The sequence below is a fragment of the Papaver somniferum genome, chromosome 2, assembly GCF_003573695.1.
Source record: "Papaver somniferum cultivar HN1 chromosome 2, ASM357369v1, whole genome shotgun sequence".
NCBI classification, from domain to species: Eukaryota; Viridiplantae; Streptophyta; class Magnoliopsida; order Ranunculales; family Papaveraceae; genus Papaver; species Papaver somniferum.
The window spans coordinates 40,041,333-40,062,090 of record NC_039359.1 but is presented as its reverse complement, the minus strand read 5'-3'; the positions used below and the strand labels follow the sequence as shown (position 1 = coordinate 40,062,090).

The 20,758-nt window shown below is 35.4% G+C and overlaps 1 long non-coding RNA gene across 2 annotated transcripts; it reads left to right on the top strand.

Moving 5' to 3' along the window:
* The first annotated feature begins 14,339 nt into the window (after positions 1–14,339).
* On the top strand, positions 14,340–15,938 carry LOC113353144. Of its 2 annotated transcripts, XR_003361104.1 has the most exons (3): positions 14,340–14,518; positions 15,094–15,182; positions 15,333–15,938. It is a non-coding gene; the product is annotated as an uncharacterized LOC113353144 (long non-coding RNA). The 2 variants fall into 2 exon arrangements; XR_003361103.1 differs by having other exon boundaries at positions 15,094–15,938.
* The last annotated feature ends 4,820 nt before the right edge of the window (positions 15,939–20,758 follow it).

The following is a 20,758-nucleotide window of genomic DNA, read 5'->3' as shown; positions in this document are numbered from 1 at the left end:
AAACCGTAGGTACAAATGACAAAATATGAAGGATTTGAAGACACCATCTTGTAGATGACGACAATACAAAAAGAACGCAAAAAGAATGAGCTTAATCGGACGTCGGATGAAGAAGTTAGGGACAAAATGGTGAAGGGAGACAAAGGAGGAGATTCTGAAGCACTTACGGTTAGGAAACCCAACCGTAACCAAACTCAGGGGGCCTTACGGTGGTGAAACCTAACCCTACATAAAGTCAGGAGAAGTTACGGTTAGGTAATCAGAAAAACCCAACCGTAAACCGTACGAGTTGTGCGAAATTTGGACTTCTAAAATAGGTAAAACTTGGTCCCGAAAGGATTCTAAATCCTAGATATCGTGAGTACTATATAAAAAGACTCTCAATACATTAAGAGGATATACCACATCTTGGGAGACACAATTCTATCTCCCATATTACATCTTCTACATCAAAACATAGGGTTTACCCTTTTAGGGGGAACCCAATCTCTTCGGTAATCATGTGTAGCTAAACCTTTGTTGATTAAGGATGAATTCAATGTTCTAGCGTGAAGCTTTATTAGTTATATAAATCTATTCGGATTTTTAATCACATACTCATTTGTTTTCACTATTTTTAGGGTTTATGATTGATTAATTAGATTGTTTGGAGTGCACGCTGGATTAATCTTTTGATCATTATATTGCTAGTAAAGGGTTAGGATATCCGTGTAATTGTTGAATAATCCTTACACAAGTGGAGAACGTGAGACAACAGTAGTAAGTGGACCTTGCGCTAAGAGTCTAACTTCTAGGATCAACCTAAGTTCACATAACTTAAAGCTTCCGTTTGGGTTACACCTTGAGTGCACTACTATTTGGTGGTTCAGTTGGATAGAATTTGATATGCGAGCGCTTCGGTATCAAGTTACGTAAGAGACTTTGGGGATAGTACTGCGCCAGCTGCTTTCCTACGGTTGGTGATGAATGGTTCTAACAAAGATAGATAAATATACTAATCTAGTTATCGCTTGGTAACGGCGAAGGATTCTTTGATCATCTTTTTATTATTTGTTTCTTTTTATTTCACTTTTAAACAAACCCCCTTTGTTTTGATTTTGTTAATATAAATAACCTATCAATTATACAACTATATGTGGGAATCATCTCTTACTATCGTATGCTACCAGTTAATTAGTGAGAAATATCTTGATTAATTTGTTGTGGTTACAACACCCATAAAATTTTGACGCCCTTGACGAGAAACGGTTGTTAATTGATTTATTATTTATTTAGCTTGTTTTTATTTTTGTTTTTAGATTTTTTTTCCTGATTTTCTCTATCTTGTGGGTCTCCATGTTTCCTTACGGAAATAACATGTACGGAGTATAAGATCAGACATATGACTGTGGTAATCAGTATGGATTTCAATCTCATTCTTATAACAACTACCAACCATCCTATCTTACTAATATATAAGTACAAAAAAAGGCTTTTTTTGTACGACCTCAAATTTCCGTGTGTAGTTTTAATATTTAATTGAACAAAATCAACCACTTCACATCGATCGACAACCGACAACCTCATTAGGGATTTTCTCCATTTCAATCCCAACAGACCACAGATTTTTTTTTATTCATTCACTCCACCATAAGGGCTTTTCTTTGAAGTTTCAGATTACCATCACAACCAGACACAATTCAACACAAACCCCAAACACAATCAGACCCTTAGTTTAAAATCAAGTTCCTTTGTTTACTCAAGTAAATTCAAGAAAAAATGAAGGGATATCAACTAAATTGTTTTTCTATTCACTTCTTTGTCTCGAAACACATCCAACCCCAATTTCAACCATTCAAACTTCAATTTATTTTCAATCTTTCATTAAAATTGGCAACGTTGCCATTACAACATATAAAAAATGAAAAATTTAGCAAGCAACGTTGTTTCTCAATAACTAGAAACAAACAAAATAAAACAGTTCAGTAACCACAACAGTTAATGGTCATAAATATGTAGATCTTGCCCCAACTGTTAGTAACACTAATTTCTATTTGGGAAGATCTATTTTACTACACAATATTACTAATTGTTTTCTGATGAAAATACTGTTGATTGTTTAATTATCCCTTACTCTCTTGCAGCTTAGTGTATTCTTCTCTCACATTTGCGATGAAGGTTCGAAATTAAGTGAGTTTAAAAGATAAATAAACTCCAATTTAAGAAAAAAAGAAAAAATAACAGAAAACTAGCAATTGTTCGTGGTGGTAGACTGGTAGGGGTAAAGAAAGAATGAGGGAGAGGCGGTCTGAGATTGTAAAGGTAGGTGGTGCCGTGGTGGTGTTGACCGCCGTGTTAAAGATATAGAAGGATAAGAGTTTTTGGTGGATATGTGTAAACAATTTTCTCAAACACGTGGTTTACACCATGTATAAAATTTTGACAACTGCCATGCATTCATAGATAGATGAACGCACCCAAATTTTAGAAATGGGTCGTTTTGAGCATCAGTAGTCCAATTTAGGAGGCAGTAGAAATTTTCACGATTAATTTTTTCCACACTAAATCCTAAATCCCACTTAATTATTCTCCTTCGATCCAATCTTTCATGTTAATCCCCAAACGCCACTAAATTTTTCCCATAGGACAATTGAATTGAACATGTAGTCATTGTAAACCCATGGCAATGTTGGATGTTCCCACCTTACGAAGGCAAACTTATATTATTTCTTTTTTGTATTTTTCACATATTTGCAGCCATATCATGTTAAAAAAATGCACAATGTCCACAAAAAACAAAAGAAAAATTCAATGCAAAGTTTAATGTGAAAACTATAATGAGACCCATTCTCACACATTTTTCTACTGAGAAACCCACCAACAGAAAACTGAAGACGCGCACCCATTTTTTGGGGAAAAATTATTCTCAAACCCATAATTATGAAATTTTGTTTTCTCTCTTCGTTCTTCTTATCTTCTTCTTCTTCTGTTCTTACTCCGCCGAATTCAGTTCATAGAATTGAGTTAAATCTTGTGAGCTGTTCTTAGGAAGCTTGTTAAATTGATTAGTTGGAGACGAAGGTGATGGTGTTGTGTTTGTTTGAGTTCCAGGAGAAGAAGAAGATGATGTTGATATCTGTGATGAATCTCTCAAGGTTTGATTTCATGAACTTATTATCTCAAGGTTTTTATATCTCATAGTTTTCTTGTGATTTGACGAGTTTTTTTTTTGTTTTTAGCTTTCTAGATCTGGGAACTTCGGTTCCTGATGTCACACAAAATTCAACGGAAACAGTCGATCTGGTGTTGTGTTTGATTGAAGAAGATGTTAGAAGGCATGAGAACGAATGGGTACTTCATTGACGGAATTTAACAGCAACAACAATGGATTTGTGGTGATGATTGGACGCATCATGTCGGCTGAATTGATTTGTTGTGCTATGAATTTGAGGATTAGTGGCCGGAATTTTGAAGGATCGGGAAATTGGTGTTGTAGATATAAATGAAGATAGTAGCAGGTAATGATTGCATAGTATTTGAGATGGGTTCTGTAATGGAATGGCGTTATGGGAAATTTCAATTGAGCCAGTGGTGTTGGTTGGGATTTCGGCCAATTGCTTCAATTGTTCTTGACAAGAGCGATTGAAATGGGGGTTTTTGGTTTGTATTGAACTGGAGTTTCCAGATCCAGTTCAAGGCTGCCGACGATGGTGGGAATAGTTTGTGTTGGATGCAATCGATGGCAGCGACTTTTCATTTTTGCAACTTGTTTACTGAAGCACGTAGAAAGATTTGTGCTAGCAAAGGGATCAGAAAGAGCTACATCTTATGTAATTCCAATAAGATTGCACAAATTCAAGTTCCGTCACCAATAGTTTTGTTGTACCAGGTTTGCCTTGGATTTCTGTGAATCTTTGGGAATGGTTAGCACAGGGTTGAGTTTGAGAACAACACGGAATTATTGGTGTGAGTAACATATACAGTTTTGGGTTATATTGTGACCGAAAAATATTAAATTTTCTATAACTATGGTTGTTGTCATGATTGAGCTACGAACAAATGGATGAATGGATCAGTGAAGTGAGTTAGGAATGGTGGTGTTGATGTTATGCAACAACTATTCAGTCGAGAAACTGTCTGCATAACATGTTATGCATTCGTGAAAATGGATGCATAACCTGTTATGCATCTACAAAATTTGTTGCATAACTTGTTATGCAGTCTAGAAAACCTGCATAGCCTGTTATGCAGGTTTAATTGCAGATGATGGTGTAAATACATGAAAGAAGATGATGGTGTAAATACATGATTTTGACCAAGAGCCCCCGAATAACTGAAAGATAATGGTTTGCGTGGGAGTTAATGAAACATGAAAGAAGATGATGATGTGGTTATGACTGCATAACATGTCATTCAGTCGAGAAACTGTCTGCATAACATGTTATGCATTCGTGAAAATGGATGCATAACCTGTTATGCATCTACAAAATTTGTTGCATAACTTGTTATGCAGTCCAGAAAACCCACATAACCTGTCATGCGTCCGAAAATATGGCTACATAATGCATTATGCATCGAGAAAATAGATGCATAACCTGATATGCATCCGTAAATATGGATGCATACTGCATTATGCATCAATTTTTTATATGTACGGCTAAAATCAACCAAAACAATGGTTACATAACTTGTTATAGATGCATAACTTTGTTATGCAGATGCATAATTTGTTATGCAGTTGAGAAAATGGTTGCATAATTCGTTATGCGTCTGCATAATGCGTTATGCATCCTTTTTGGTGGCTGCATAATGGTTATGTATCAAGTTTTCGAAAATTTTGCCTAAAACGATGATCATCTCCGATTTTTTCATGAAAAACAAAAATTTGATATTGTTGTTTGTACTCGTTACGTAGCTCTCTTTAAAAGATTTCCAACCATATAAAATTTGTAAATTTCTAAGGTGCGGATTTTTAGATATGTTATGTCCAAGTTGAGTTGCCAATTATACCCCTGATGCATAACTCAGTCATGCAGATGCATAATCCGTCATGCAGAAGTTTTTAATAATTTCATATAATTATGGGTGTCACGGAAATAATTATGGGTGTCACAGTACCCAAAATTAATTGTGGGCCTGAGAATGAGAATATGTTTTTTTTTGGGTCTCCCCCTAATTTCCCCAAGTTTAATTGGCACAAAACGTGAGTATAAATTATAGCGATTTTTCAACCCAATATATGCAATACCAGATAGCAAAAAGGCTGATAATTTGAGGCTTTGCAGCATCCCACAATTCATGAAGCAATATCAAAGTCAAGATTTGTTTCACGTAAAAAGTGAACTTACCCTTAAGGATTTTTTGGTTGCTTTTTTTCGCATCATTCTTAAGAGGATATGTTCTGGAAATTGTTGTATATGCCTTCTGGGAAAAATTATTGTGATTTGTTTTGAAGTGGAAATGGCAGGCGCATCGAGCATGCGTGTTATACTAGTGGGTATAATCAAAACTAATCTTTTGGCTATGATCAATATCCCACGGAACCTTACGGATATTCTCATACATGTCAAGAACCTTATGACGGTCATGTAAGTGAACAATCACATGGGTGAAAGGATAGCTATGTTTCTGATCAATTGTTTTCTAGTAATGTGCAGATGACAGAGAGTTTTGAACTCAGAACTTATGATAGTGTAACCAAACCCACTCATATTGCTCATATTTCACCTATTCAAAGGGAAGAGTTGCGGTCGAGGTACTCTATTGTGGGTAATGATAGAAAACGTGTAAATACCAGAAAACTTTATAAGGGATACAATCAACTAGAAGAAGATGGAGCATCAGAGGAGACTCTTCAAGAAATTGAAAGAGCCATAAAAATCGAATTCCAGTGTCGTTGGGATAGTGAAGATTATGAGGTTGACAAAGATTCTGATGAAGATGAGCAACCTTTGGAAAATCCTTGCTATAACGGTATTCCAACTCCGGATCATAATAACGATCACTCGCCTATTCAAAAGGAGGAGAATGGATATGACATAACCGTTGTTATTAATGGTGTAACGTACTCAAACAATGATTTTAAGATTTGCACCAATGAAATAGACTTCCTAGGAGAGGATTCCGATTCCGATGATGAGATTGTTGAAAAGATAGAGATTGAGAATGAAACCAAATTGATTGAAGTTGTGGAAGACCCAATTGAACTTGTCAAACAATATAATGATGTTGAGATTTCGATTAAAGCAGAAATTAAGATTTCGATAGAGGACCACGATATACTTGAGGTAAATAATTCACTAGAGATAAAAAATGAGGATCCGGTACAAGGTTTGTCTAATCCTTTGCATAATTCTATATCTATTGATCCTTTTCATCCAATTGAAATAGATTTTCAAATAGTTGTTAACCCAGCTTTTAGGAAAATACCTCACTTAGGATTGGAGTTATGTGCTTCTTAAGTTTTAACGGATGATTCTAGTATTGTACAGGTTCACCAAGCTGAAGAACCTTTTGAAGTTCCCGAATTCTATATTCTCTATCCAATTCCGAGTGTAGAAAGGACTAAGTGTGGGGGAAACTTCAATAAAGTGATAGATTTTATATTTATATCTTGTGCTAATATTTTCATGAAGCTGTTATTAGAATTGCAGATTGTTTTCTGGGCGGACTACCAGATTTTCAGATTGTTGGTGTATGGACGCTAACCAGGGGGTCAGGCTGAGGACGTTAAACTAAGCGATGCATGGGAAGCAACCCATAGGTTTTGTATTTCTATCCTTTTTGTTTTTAGTTTTCTTATTTTGCATAACATATTAGGATTTCCCACCTTTATTTTACTTAGGACGAGTCAATTACATTGAGGACAATGTAGAGTTTAAGTGTGGGGGAGTGTTTGGATATTTTGCATATAGAGTTTTTCAAAAAAATTTGCATAAAAAACCTCCAACTTGTAGAGATTTTAGAGTCACTAGCATACTTCTAGGTATGTTTACATTGAGAATTCTGACTGACATAACTAAACTTTGAAGTGTTAGGGAACTACGTTGGATTTCTTGCTTGTTAAAGTGTTAAATAGTGGATTTAATCATGATGCAAATGAGGAGCAGGGAGAAATGCATTATTAGAGTTGTTGATCAATCATCAGTGGAGACTACCTATTTTCATATCAACTGAGGCACCAAACCAGATTTCTTTGTATATGACTAAAGAGCTTTCTTTTGAGTGTGTGTCACCGTACGTTAATTCCTGGTAGAATGATGAGCTACCCAACCTCCCACCAATAGAAGCACTATTTTTGATCTCTTGCGTGCTAATTTTGTCAATCATGAGGGTGACGTCTATAGATGAAAGCCACCTTCTTGTAGTTTGATTTGTAGTTAGCATCATTCTCTCTCTCGCCAATAACATATCCATGGAAACACCATCATCATCAACAAGGGAGCGACATCAAAATCTACAAGGAAAGTTGAAGACGTTTGAGGTTTACAAGCAACAATACAAGGAAGAGCAAATTTCATATCCAAGTAAAGCAACATACAAAGAGCAGATTTTTACATATATGTTGAAGACTTACACATAAGGGGCAGTAATCTATATCAAAGTGGAAGACTAAGTACAAGAGCGAAGAAAATCAAAAGATGAGAGTTATTGAAGTTTATCATACGAGACAATACAAGTTGTGAAGAATCAAGCGTTAAAGTACTTCACCATGACCATTTTCATTGTTATTTTTGTATTATTTTTCTTGTCTTAAAAAAATGAAAAGAAAAGGAAAAAAAAAGATAAGAAAAATTTGTTATTTTGTTTTTATTTATTTTATAAGGCCATGGAGAAGAAAAATATATAAAGAAGTTTCAATCAACAAGGAAATTGAGGAAAATAGTTACAAATTGTCAAGGATCTAAGAAGTTCAATAATTTATCATCAACAGTTGAAGACCGAAGACGAAGACCAAGAAGATGAAAAAGACGATCCGAAGGAAGACGTTTCTATTGGATGTTGTGAGAGTGGTGTTATCATCATTGCAATCGAATGTGAAGGTGGTAAGTACTCTCATCCTCGCAATAATGGTTGATTTCCATTCTTAGAGATCATCAGAAAAAGTCTTTTATTTCCCACGATTTTGTGCGGTCTCCAGAAATAATTCGGAAGGTCTCCTTCCTACCATTCAACGTGTGTAGGATTCTCTCTTCATTCCTACCTGCACACATGTGAGACCCATAAAAAAGCCGTATTATTGAGTGCAATTATCATAAAATCCTTTTAAGTGAGGCAGAAGTCGAGGTGAAATGCTTTTTGATCGCTCTCAAAAACGCATTCTCTCATTATGGTGTGGTTATTTCTCACTCAACATTTAAGAATGAGAATATGTTCTTTGGTATTTCTAACTTTTTATTACTAGCATGCAGAAACTCTATGTCCTCATAGCTCTTTGGATGCTTGGGAAGCTGGAACGATTTGAAGTTGGAGTAGGTTTTGTGGGTATACCTTACGTAAGCCATCACGAGACTATAACTCGTCCACTAGGGACACCTAGGGGTTTAAAGGCATGTTGCAGTTGCTAAGTGCATCTGTATCCTCGACGACATGGAGTTATTGTACTTTAGGTAGTTTGCTCGAGGACTAGCAAAAGCTACGTGTAGGGGAATTTGATAAGTGCTTAATTTACATGTTTAGAGTGTCAACTCCATACTTGTTTTAGTTAGATTTCTTTCATATTAAACTTGTATTACTATTGTTTTCTATTTTATTTGTTTACTCAGGTGAATCATCGAAAGTCAGTGGAATTGAGGTTAAAAGAGTTAAGAATAGATAAGAATCCATTTCAACACAAGAGAGAAGAGTTGGAGCTTAATGAACCAGGTCAAGAGGAGTTGTCAGAGTTAGAGTTACAACGAGGAAAGCATTATAAACCAAACTATAGGTACAAATGAGAAAATAGGAAGGATTTGAAGACACCATCTTGTAGATGACGACAATACAAAAATAACGCAAAAAGAATGAGCTTAATCGGACGTCAGATGAAGAAGTTAGGGCCAAAATAGTGAAGGAAGACAAAGGAGGAGCTTCTGAAGAACTTACGGTTGGAAAACCCAACCGTAGCCAAACTCAGGGGGACTTACGGTTGGTAAACCCAACCGTACGTAAAGTCAGGGGAAGTTACGGTTTGGAAATCAGAAAAACCCAACCGTAAACCGTACGAGTTGTGCGAAATTTGGACTTCTAAAACGGGTAAAACTTGGTCCCGAAAGGATTCTAAACCCTAGATATTGTGAGCACTATATAAGAAGACTCTCAATACATTAAGAGGATATACCACACCTTGGGAGACACCATTCTACCTCCCATATTACATCTTCTACATCAAAACCTAGGGATTACCCCTTTAGGAGGAACCCAATCTCTTTTGTAATCATGTATAGCTAAATCTTTGTTGATTAAGGATGAAATCAATGTTCTAGCATGAAGCTTTATTAGTTATATAAATCTATTTGGAGTTTTAATCACATAATCGTTTGTTTTCACTATTTCTAGTGTTTATGATTGATTAATTAGATTATTTGGAGTGCACGCTGGATTAATCTTTTGATCATTCTATTGATAGTAAAGGGTTTAGGATATCCGTGTAATTGTTGAATAATCCTTACACAAGTGGAGAACGTGAGACCTCGCAGAGGGGTTCTGTGGAGCAATCGTGTGTGAAGACAACACTAGTAAGTGGACCTTGCGCTAAGAGTCTAACTGCTAGGATCAACCTAAGTTCACATAACTTAAAGCTTCTGTTTGGGTTACGCCTTGAGTGCGCTACTACTTGGTGGTTCAGTTGGATAGAATTTGATATGCGAGCGCTTCAATATCAAGTTAAAGGGACTTTGGGGATAGCACTGCGCCAGCTGCTTTCCTACGGTTGGTGATGAATGGTTCTAACACAGATAGATAAATATACTGATCCAGTTATCGCTTGGTAAGGGTGAAGAATTCCTTGATCATCTTTTTAGTATTTGTTTCTTTTTATTTCACTTTTAAACAATCCCCCTTTGTTTTGATTTTGCTAATATAAATAACATATCAATTACATAGCTCTCAGTGGGAACGATCTCTTACTACCGCTATATTTTCAGTTAATTATTGGGAAATATCTTGATTAATTTGTTGTGATTACGACACACATCAGTTACAAACTTGTATTCCAAGTATATGAGTTATACTAGGAAACCTAAACATAGCTAAGAAAGGAAACCTTAAGTTTAACTAAATCAGGAAACCTCAAGCTACACCAAAATAAGGAAACACCTAGACAATTTTAGAATCTTCTTAAAACATCGACAACTTCTAACACTTTTCACATGACCCTGGATTGCCTCCACGTGAGAACACATGTGTTTCTATATCTAAAGTTATGACAGCTCCGGAGAATGCTGACACGTCATACGACACACCACATACAAAGGATGGTCAAGTCACAAATGGGGTGATAAACTTAGGATTTTGGACGTGCGAGTATTAACATACTCACGTTAAAAGAAAATAGTCATTTGTAATAGGTCTGCTGTATATGATGGACTCAAATGGCAGTATATCCTTAGATATTACTGGGATTTAGGTGAAGGTGTTGATTTCTCTCCTTGTTGTTATTTCACCCACTAGAGATTAGGGTTTTCGCAGAGCTATAAATATGTCAACGATCGGTATTTCTCAGTACAACATAATATCTAGAACATAACAACATAACAAATTCTCTGCAACACTATCTCTCTCTTAGAGTCTCTTCTCTGCAACTCTCTGCAACTAAGAAACTCTAATATCATATATTTATGCTTCCCTCTGGAGACCAACCAATACCTCTTCATCTGCGACTAAAATGGTATTTGAACGACCATTACCTTGTTTAGGCAAAAACCGTCGTCATCAGCTCCTATCCTCACGGTCGAGCAAATTATATTACTCGACTAACCCTCACATATTTTTCGACATATACAACTGCGAAACCGAATTAAACATATACCCACCTTGATAAAGAACATCACTTTAAGTATTCATATGACGATGAAGATGACGAATCAAGGGTACCAAAAAGACTATGTCTGATTAATCTAGTGATGAACGAGATATCCCAGTGTTTATTAATATAGAGAGAAGGGTGTTGAACCCAATGTTGTTATCCCAAGCAGTGGTGGACGTAGTTGAGGTCGATATCAAGTTATAGAAAAGGTTATATAAGAGGATAAGGATCCAAACGAGGCATCATGATCGGCCGAGGCATCATATTCAGATGAGGATTCATATGAATGACTTATTGAGTTGTAGTGGTGTTTGATTATGGATATTTAATATTTTGAAAATTTATTATCTAAGACTTTGTATATTGTTTTGAGTTATCCACATGCTGGATACTCATGGTTACTTACGGCTAGGTCGATAATTCTTAAAATCTAATCGTAAATATCTATAAATGCTTAGCTAAAAACTCACCCATAATGGGCTAGAAGTCATAGCCGTAAATCCAAATTACGACTGAGATTCCTAACCGTAAAATCTTTTTACGGTTAGGAATTCTAGCGTTAGAGAATCTGATTAACACAAAATAATTGACATATTTGTACGTCTAGAATTTCTAGCCGTAAATTTGCATTAGGATTGGGAAACCTAGTCATGATTTCGGATCTGTAAGTTCCTCTGTAAAGCCCAAAAATAATTGAACACTTTTTTACGGCTAGATTACCTAGCCGTACGCACCCGGCTACGTTTAGGAATTGTAGCCATAATTATGACATAACTCAAAACTGTCAAGTTTACGGCTTGGACTCCTGACCATAAAAATGTTAGCCAAATCATAAACAGGTTTGTTCTTACTTATGGCTAGGTCGACATAGCCATTTACTAGCCGTACGTACCTGAATTTCTATTAATAATACATTTTTTTAGCTAGTTTTTGAAAAATAGACCCCCTCATTGGGTAGTCAAAGAATATAACACTTTCACCATTTGTTTAAATGTAAAATAATTCCACCTCCATATACTTACCATCCCAAATCAAAATCACAGCCTCTACATCAATAATATCCCCCAAACCCTTACAATCTCAATGTAATTTACTCAAAAATGTATTATACTATACAAAGAGGGGAGAAAAACAAAGGCAATATGGTTTAGTGAGTGTTAGTTATTAGAAAAATATTAGAAAAACTTTTGTAGTGACACCGGTAACACTAATAGGCGTGATTGAGTTGATTTGTTTCTTTGATTTGGATAAACACGCCGAGAAGTTGAACAATGTATGTTTTTACTTCGTAATTGCAATCAACTTCGTCTTAGAGGTGAAATTGATGTTGCAGTCGTAGCTCAATCTAGGAAAGAATGGAGAAAATGGAAAAGTTCATCTTTGAACGACGAAGCTCATTTCGCCGTCATTAGGGACTTCTTCATAAATCATAGGGTATTATTAAATCCAAATTTGTAATGTGGCTCAAGTTAGTATTTAATAGGTTTTAATGTGGTTTAATGACTGGAAGATTTTTACAACTCAAGTCGTAGTGTATATCCAAACTCTAAAATTTTCAAACCACATAGATACTTACAATTAGAAAATTTTCCTTTCAAAGTTATGAACCTAGCCGTAATGAAGATATATGTGATTCTGGAATGTTTTTACGACATGGAGTTCTTCTTTTGTCAGTAGTAACTGTAGCTTACAACTGGGAGGTGTTAAGTTCCCAGCCGATAATCCTCACTTACGACACGAATGTAGTATTTTCTCAGCCGTAATTGATATTTATAGCTGGATCGACATTATTTCCCGGTCGTAATCACAAAAAAAAAAACAATATTTTACCGTGATTTAACATATTAGAATAAACAAGATTGTATTTCAATGGAGTTAACTATGAAGTATTATAAAGATATGTTTCATCGTATTTTCCCAAGGTTTAAGAACAAAGAAATCAAAATTCCACCTTCTTCTAAATTCTCCATATAATAACAGAGTTTTTTCGAGCGTTCTCATTCACCGGAGCTCCATGTTAATTCTGAATTTTCGCTTCTGGTTGATTCTCGCTTCTGGTTGATTCTGGCCCCACCATTTACTTTGTTTTAGTAATAAAATATTAAATTTTAACTAATAAAATAATGTTTTTTCTAGAAATAAAATAACTAAATCTTGAAAAATCTTTTTCTTGCCTCGCATAACAAAATCTTGAAAATCTCTTAACATGCCAATAATATATCAAATCACGATTCCATCATAATAATAAAAAAAATAAATCGAATGATCATCACGTGATGAGAAAATGAATCGAATGATCATCACGTGGTGAAAAAAATAGATCGAATGATCATCAAGTGTCCATTGTCCATTTTTCCGTTTACATATACAAAAAATGTTATTTTCCTAATTACATCACAAACTATCAATTAAATCGAGAAAAAATAAAATTTCAAAAAAAAAACTAATTAGCCCGGTCATAAATCTCTATTCTGCAAAACTTGATTGGCCCGGTCATGAATCTCTTTTCCGCAAATCTTTGTTGGTGTTCCTGCACATCAGTTAGATTCTTTTAGTAATCTGTATGAATGATTTGGAACAAAAATTATGATTTGAATAAAGCTAATACAAAACAAAAAAAATGCGTTAATACAAAACAAACAAGCATTCAAGAAACTATGATTTCCAAAAATCATTTTTTCTTAATTTGTTTTTTTCTATAAATAAAAAACATAAAAAATGTAAACAAAATCCTTACAGATTATTTTCCTTATTAAATATTTTTTTATTCCATGGTTAGTAATTGATAATTAATTAAAAAACAAAGAAAATGTAAACAAAATCTTGAAAATATTATTTTCCTTATTTAAAATATATTATCTAATAATTAATATACGATTTCTATAATCTTTATTTCATGGTTACTAATTAATTGCGCCTATTTTGTATGAGATTTTGTTAACTTAACCAGTTTTTTTTTCCTATTTGGTCGTTATATATAATTATAAAATTTGGCATGATGCTCTCTATATAAAGTGCTGCAACAAAGGTAGACTCTCATCGTTCTCCCGGTAGTTTTTTTATTCTTTACACACAGTTAGGGTTTTCAATATTAGGGTTTATCAATTTTGCTAAAAATAAATTGATGGTGGTTATTGAGGGTGGTTATTTTGGTTTTCAGGTACTTGACACCCAAAGAAATCGGGACTTTCTGGCTTTGCTGCAGACTAAACCCCAGAAAAATCGGAAATATTTTCAAGGTGGTTTTTCTCTTTGCACGATCATATTTAAGTTTTTTTTTTTTTTTGAATATGATTTCCGTTTTTAGATTCCTTTTTCCGTTGGTATTTTGGAGCTTTTTGGGGATGCGGTAAACTCAGACGATGAGATATAATAGTTATTATTTTTATTATTTTCTTTTCTTTTTTGTGCAGTTGTTGGTGATTGGTGATACGTCTCCTTAAATGAATAAGGTTATGAAATAGATTCCACTTTTCTTTTGGCGTGCGAATTAAATATAACCAGAAGATGCGAAGCCTAAATTACGTGGATGAGGTGATGGATTAAATCCTTTTTCCTTTTCTTTCTAGGTTTTTTTATTTATGGGTCCTTGATTTTTGAAAGAGATCGGTCATACCTCCTTTGTAAATGAACGAGGTGATGAAATAGGTTTCACTTTTGTTTTTGGCGTGTGTGTGAATTATATAACCAGAAGATGAAAAGCCTAAATTGTGTTAATGTTGTATTTCATAAATAACGCAACTTTTTTATTTCTAATGTTCTTAGTGAGTATATATTTCCTACGTTCCGGTTAACTGTCCCAGATCGTTGATGAGTTGGAAATTGTTTGGCATGTCTGTAGTAGATATATACCACAGAGCCTGGTGACTGCATCAAATTTGCTTTATAATCTCCAATCCCCCTCTCTAAAACCAGTTAAAAATCCTTAGTATGTTGCAGGCATGTCATGGACATATCTACAGGTATTTGATATATGGAGAAAGCAAATTATTTCTCACGCGTCTTTACGGTGGAGTCCTGGAATGTGGATTTTCAGAATTTTTATGTGTCTTTGTTGTATATGTTTTGCAGGCGCCCACATTTTATTTATTTTTTTGATAAAATTGCAGGCACCCACTTCTTATTTCACAGTACTTAAAGTTTCGATACTTCAAGACGGATTGTAGATGGTTTATCGACTTAAAGCTATTGTGTATTGGTAAATATTGGATGCCATGTTATGATTTTGGAGATTGAATTTTAAAATTTTTGTCTTATGCTTACGAAAAGATACGTTATAATATTTTCATCTGTTATATATTTTTGGGGATGTACATATTTGTTCGTTCGTATGATTGCCTGGTGACAGCATCGAATTTGCTTTTATCTCGCTGTTAGTGGATGGCTTGGTAGTAGTGGAGTGATGCAAGAGACTCCTCAAGTTGCTGGTCTATGGACTGGTGGTAATGAAATGCTGATGGTGATAGAACTCGAGCTGGTGGAGTTGAACTGTTGGTGATGCAACTTAGCGAGAGGAGCTGATGTTGTGGACTGACTGGTGGTGGATGGAAAATGAAATACAGGTGAATGAAGTGGTGGTCGTCAATGGTGGGTGTATGCAGGTGGAAGATGTGGGCTGTAGAGGAGCATAAAGCTCCTCTTTGTGGAGTTTCAGCGAAGCATGCACTGAGTGAAGGCTCTTGTGATGGAAAAGAATAGTAAGAGATAGTGTGAACGGGTTAAGAGCATGCACTAAGTTACTGAAGAATAATGAACACAGCTTGCTCGAAAGAAAAACAAGAGTGAAGTTTCTTGCGATAAGAAAACATCTGCAGAAAATAATAAACACTAGCTAACAAGTTCGAGTTAAGTTTACAGAAAACGCCATCTGTAAAGAAAGCCATCTATAAATGCCTAAATCAATCAATACATTGTGTACATGTGAACAGTGAGACAATGTGTGTAAGTTGTTAAACCAGATCCAGTCAACACAAATTTCATAGTCCAATTATAGACCAATAAAATCCAACCATCCAATAAAATTGTGCAGGCCCCACTAACACCTTAAAACCCCACCCCTATCAGATCCTGTGGTGGAGGAGAGGTAAACAAATTGGTCTACCTCTAAAAGTCCGCGCCTAGGAAGATCGGATTTTTAATCTGGATGCAACACGAAATAAGAAAAAAGAATAGTTTAAAACGTGGTTCTAAGAGCATCCACAGTGGGCGAGTATAACCAAAAATTTGGGATGAGATCGTAACACAGTGGGACGGAGTAAAGATCAAATCCCAACCAAAGATCAAATTCCAGACCAAATATGGTCGCGACCAAATCCCAAATTCTAATATAGTCGGGCGTAAATTTAAAGTACGCTTGTTGCTGGGCGTAAATTTAAAGTACGCTTGTTAACGGGCGTAAACCAAATTTACGTATGTTGGTGGGGCGGAATTTAAATTTACGTTTGTTGCGGGCGTAACATAAATTTACGCCTGATGAGACGGACAGAAGAATTCCGCGCGTTGCCAGGCGGACACCAAAATTCCGCCTCTCTGGGGCGGACACCAAAATTCCGCCCCTCTCAAACGGACTTTTTTTTTACGCCTTATCAGAAAATGTTATGAAACATGAAATGTTTTCCCTGAGCCGTCTAATGAACAAGTTTTTTCTTTTCCTGTTCGTGTGATTGAAATGCAATTCTATTCTAGGCCGATGATCACAATCTGAAACCAAGGTAACAGGTTGAATTACTCAACTTCTATATGACCCTGAAATTGATGAAAACACGGTTTCACAGACGATGAAAACAACCACGATTTGGTATGATGTCCAAGTATTCTTACTTACAAAAACGTGAACGTAAAGTAAAAACTGAGAACAACAAAACTACCAACTCCACTAGTGGCGCTGGAAGTAGAGAAAAAACGCCATCAACATAAAAACTGGAAACCTACTATTCTCTCTATATATATATTCTCTTTACTCAAAACAAACCGTCATCTGAATATTTATTGTCCACTCAATTCACCATTACTTTTTTCAAACAGCAACATCAATAGCAACGTCACTGATGGAAAAGGAGAGTTTTCCCAAGAGAGATAGAGAGAGGAGGTCTAATCCTATTTGATGAGTTTCTCATACTCTTTCCAAAACAGAAATCTTTGCCTTAGAGTGATTTTACCAAACTTGTTCGTATGGGCGGAAATTTTGGATACGCCCGTCTCAGGCGTAAAAATATTTTACGCCTGATAAATTCATCACGTGGACAGCAGATGTCCGTCCGTACAATTCATCACGCGGACACCAGATGTTCGCCCGTCTGATCTCACACGTGCTGTGTGACCGTGTTTAACTCGGGCGGAATTTATTTTTACGTTTCTTCGAGCGGTCATTTGGAATCCGTCTGATCATCGGGCGGAATTTAAGATTCCGCCCCATACGAAACGTAATTTATATTTACGCTCGATAACAGACGTGATTCATATTTACGCCCGTTTGAAACGTAATTTATAATTCCGCGCAGAAATGAAACGTAACTAATACTTCCGCCCGTCTTCATGCGTAAAATTGTTTTACGCGCGACCAAATTTGGTCTTCTCCCCATAACGTCACAATACAGATTAAACTCATATTTAGTCTTTTTTTTTGGTCTTTGATCTTTGAGTTTAGTCGTACCATTGCAGTCGCTCTAAAACATAAGACATTCTCAAATGAGTAAGGGATATATGGCAGGTATTTAAAAAGAAACAAAATGAAGACCACAAACAGGTTGATTTTTTGCATCGTGATCTCTCACAAACATTCTTTTCACGGTGACAAAATTGTAATCCCGTGGAGCCATGAATCATACATATGTATTGCGATACCAGACTGTTTTTCGAGATATTTTAAAATGAATAGCAAAGGATCATGCATATATCATACGATATTGAATTCTGAATAAAATAAATTAACCCCGTGAGTATCATTTTGATTCGGTACAGTGGGAATGGTAATTAGAGAGCATGGTTGAGAAACTTTATTTATTTAGAAGAAAAACCTGTTAAAGGCCATAGATGACAGATAATATTTTATATATGCAAAATATATATTAATTGGAAATGGAAATCCCGATCAAACCAGATGAGAATTCAATCCGCAAATCCATATGACCCGGAAAGAATCTAAGGACTAAGTGAATGATAGCATATATAGGTTTTATTACCTCCGGCGATTTCACAATATTCAGGTTTTATTGCCTCTAGTGATTTCACAATATTCGGAGTTGCTCATTTTTTTGGGTGTGGTATTTTCGTGTTTGTATGTGCTTAGTCTAACGTCATGCATGCTTTAGAACTTTCGCGTTTATGGGAATGGTTTTTATTTTTTGTTTGTGAATATATCCAAGCAAGCGTAAGGGCGAGATACTAGAGAGAAGAAACAAGAGAAGATGTAAAGTCCTCCTGAGTTCAAATGCAGGTGCATGTATATGCATATCAAAATTCGATAACATCCCATCCCTTCTTCGTTATTTTATTTTATTTTTATTTGGATTGATTTTTGGTACCTATAGGAAGTTTACAGCCGAAAACAGTACCAGCACGCCCAACTCTGGAGCCAGAGCAAGCTAGGATAATCCGCCAAAGGCGTAAAAATGAAATAGTGGAGAAGAGCTGCAAAATAAATTTAAGTACAGGTTTGGTTTGTGTAAATTGTTGAATTAAATGTAGTTTATTTTTTTGGCATGCCACATGATTACATGTATGGCTTAAGCTATTTTATTCTTTTACTTATTGAAAATGTATTTGTCGTGGACTATGTGTGAGTTAATCTACTCGGACAAAAAACTGTTTATTTCTGTCTACAGAAAATGATTTTTTCAATGCAGTAATCACAATATCATACGAAGATTTCGTAAGAAATAAGTTCAGAAAGCAGTACGTCGCTCATATGGCTATTATAGCCCTTCGAGATGACAAAGTTAATGAAATAAATAAGTGCATGGTATCCCTGTTTCCAGAAGAAGAACGTGAATCTAAGTAGAGATTATATATTTTTTGGTACTGAAAATTACACTAAAGCAGTGTAATTATATCCTGGAGAATTTCTAAATAAGATTGAAATTACGTAGATATCGCATCATGAACTAAAACCGAAAGTTGGACTTGCTATTATTCTCTTGAGTTTGCTTCCCATAAGGTTAATGATAAAGCACCTACTAGAACAAATTGTTGCAAAAGTACTGACTAGAAATGCAGTCCGAGAGGAAGTAGTAATAGAGCGACATGTGATGAAATTAAGGGATATATACAATACCACTTACTAGATGTCAATATTCGGTTAAAATTGGCTTTGCGTTGCACATGGACGGTGGACCGGTGTTCGGCTTATATAATGCCATATTCTACTTGAGATCGAGAGCTTTCGATAGGGGTGAGCAAAAACACCCACATTCATGGATTTTATCCAAATCAATCCGCATTTTAGCTGGAGGATACCCAATCCGTTTCTCCATGGATTGGGTGCGGTTGAATTACTGAAACCAGTTATTTTTATGGTTGGACGTGGGTGCTATATCACTCATCCGTTGGACACCCAATTTAGCTGAGGAAAGTTTTGGAGTTATACAAAAATATGAAGGATAAGTTAGAGCATGAGCAAGGTATTTACATCTAGAGGCTAAAGAAATAATCAGGATCATAGGGACAAGATTGAGGATACTATGGACTCAGTATGCATGATCACGAATCTTTTTTATCGGTGTTTATTGTACACATATTAATATTAGTCTTTTATAATAATGTTTTGAAACCCGCCAATCTACCATCCATCCAGTTCATCCGTTCACCTGTTGGTTAATGGACAGAAGGTGAGTGCATTTCTAATAGCCGTCACTTTAACGGATTGGACACGGGTGGTACCAAATTAGCACCCAACTACCCATTGCTCACCCCCAACTTTCGATAAGAATTAAAATCATATAAACTTCTTTTTTTTACACGTGAAAGCCTGACCCAGGCCCCTACCAAACCCAGCCAGTCGAACTGGCCCCTCTGCCAGACCCAACCAGCCAAACCTAAGTATGCAACTATACTAATACAAACCTTGATGGAGGATATATGACCCTGTCTTCCTCCTTATTGGAGTTGATAGGAAACCATTGAGATATAAGCTTGGACTCATCTCCGATGGACCTTGACGTTTCAAACATAACTAATAGACCATCCAAATAAAAAATTACTATGCTAAAAAAGAATGATTGACTAGATGGATATGCCAAAACAATTGTGCGTCAACACATTCGTGCCAACCCTAGATTTATAGACTGTATTATTCTCTAAGCATTGACACGAACGCATGAGAATGATGAACATAAGGTTAAGGTTATTTGATTCAAATTTGGTGCTTAAGTCCTTTTTTCTAAGGAACTACAGTTTATTAATTATTTTGGTAGATTATTAGGAACTGCAGTTTACTTAAAGTTTTCTTAGATGTTTGTTTTTCTTTTTTGTAGATGTTTCGGTTCTAAGATGTTCCAATTTTTTCAACTAGATATGTTATTGTGGAGTGATATTTTACACAATATAGACAATTTATGTGGATTGAATTGTCAATGAAACCAACTCAAAAGTCCTCGGTACAATCACCGTTCACATCAATTTTTATGTAAGAAAATATCCGTGAAAAACTAGTAAAAAAAATAAAAGAATTTAGATTTTCGAAATATAAATCAAATGATTAAGCTCATTTAGTCTCTAGTCATAATAAAATTTGGTAAATTGAGGATATATTTGCCATTACAAAACATTGTTGGATAA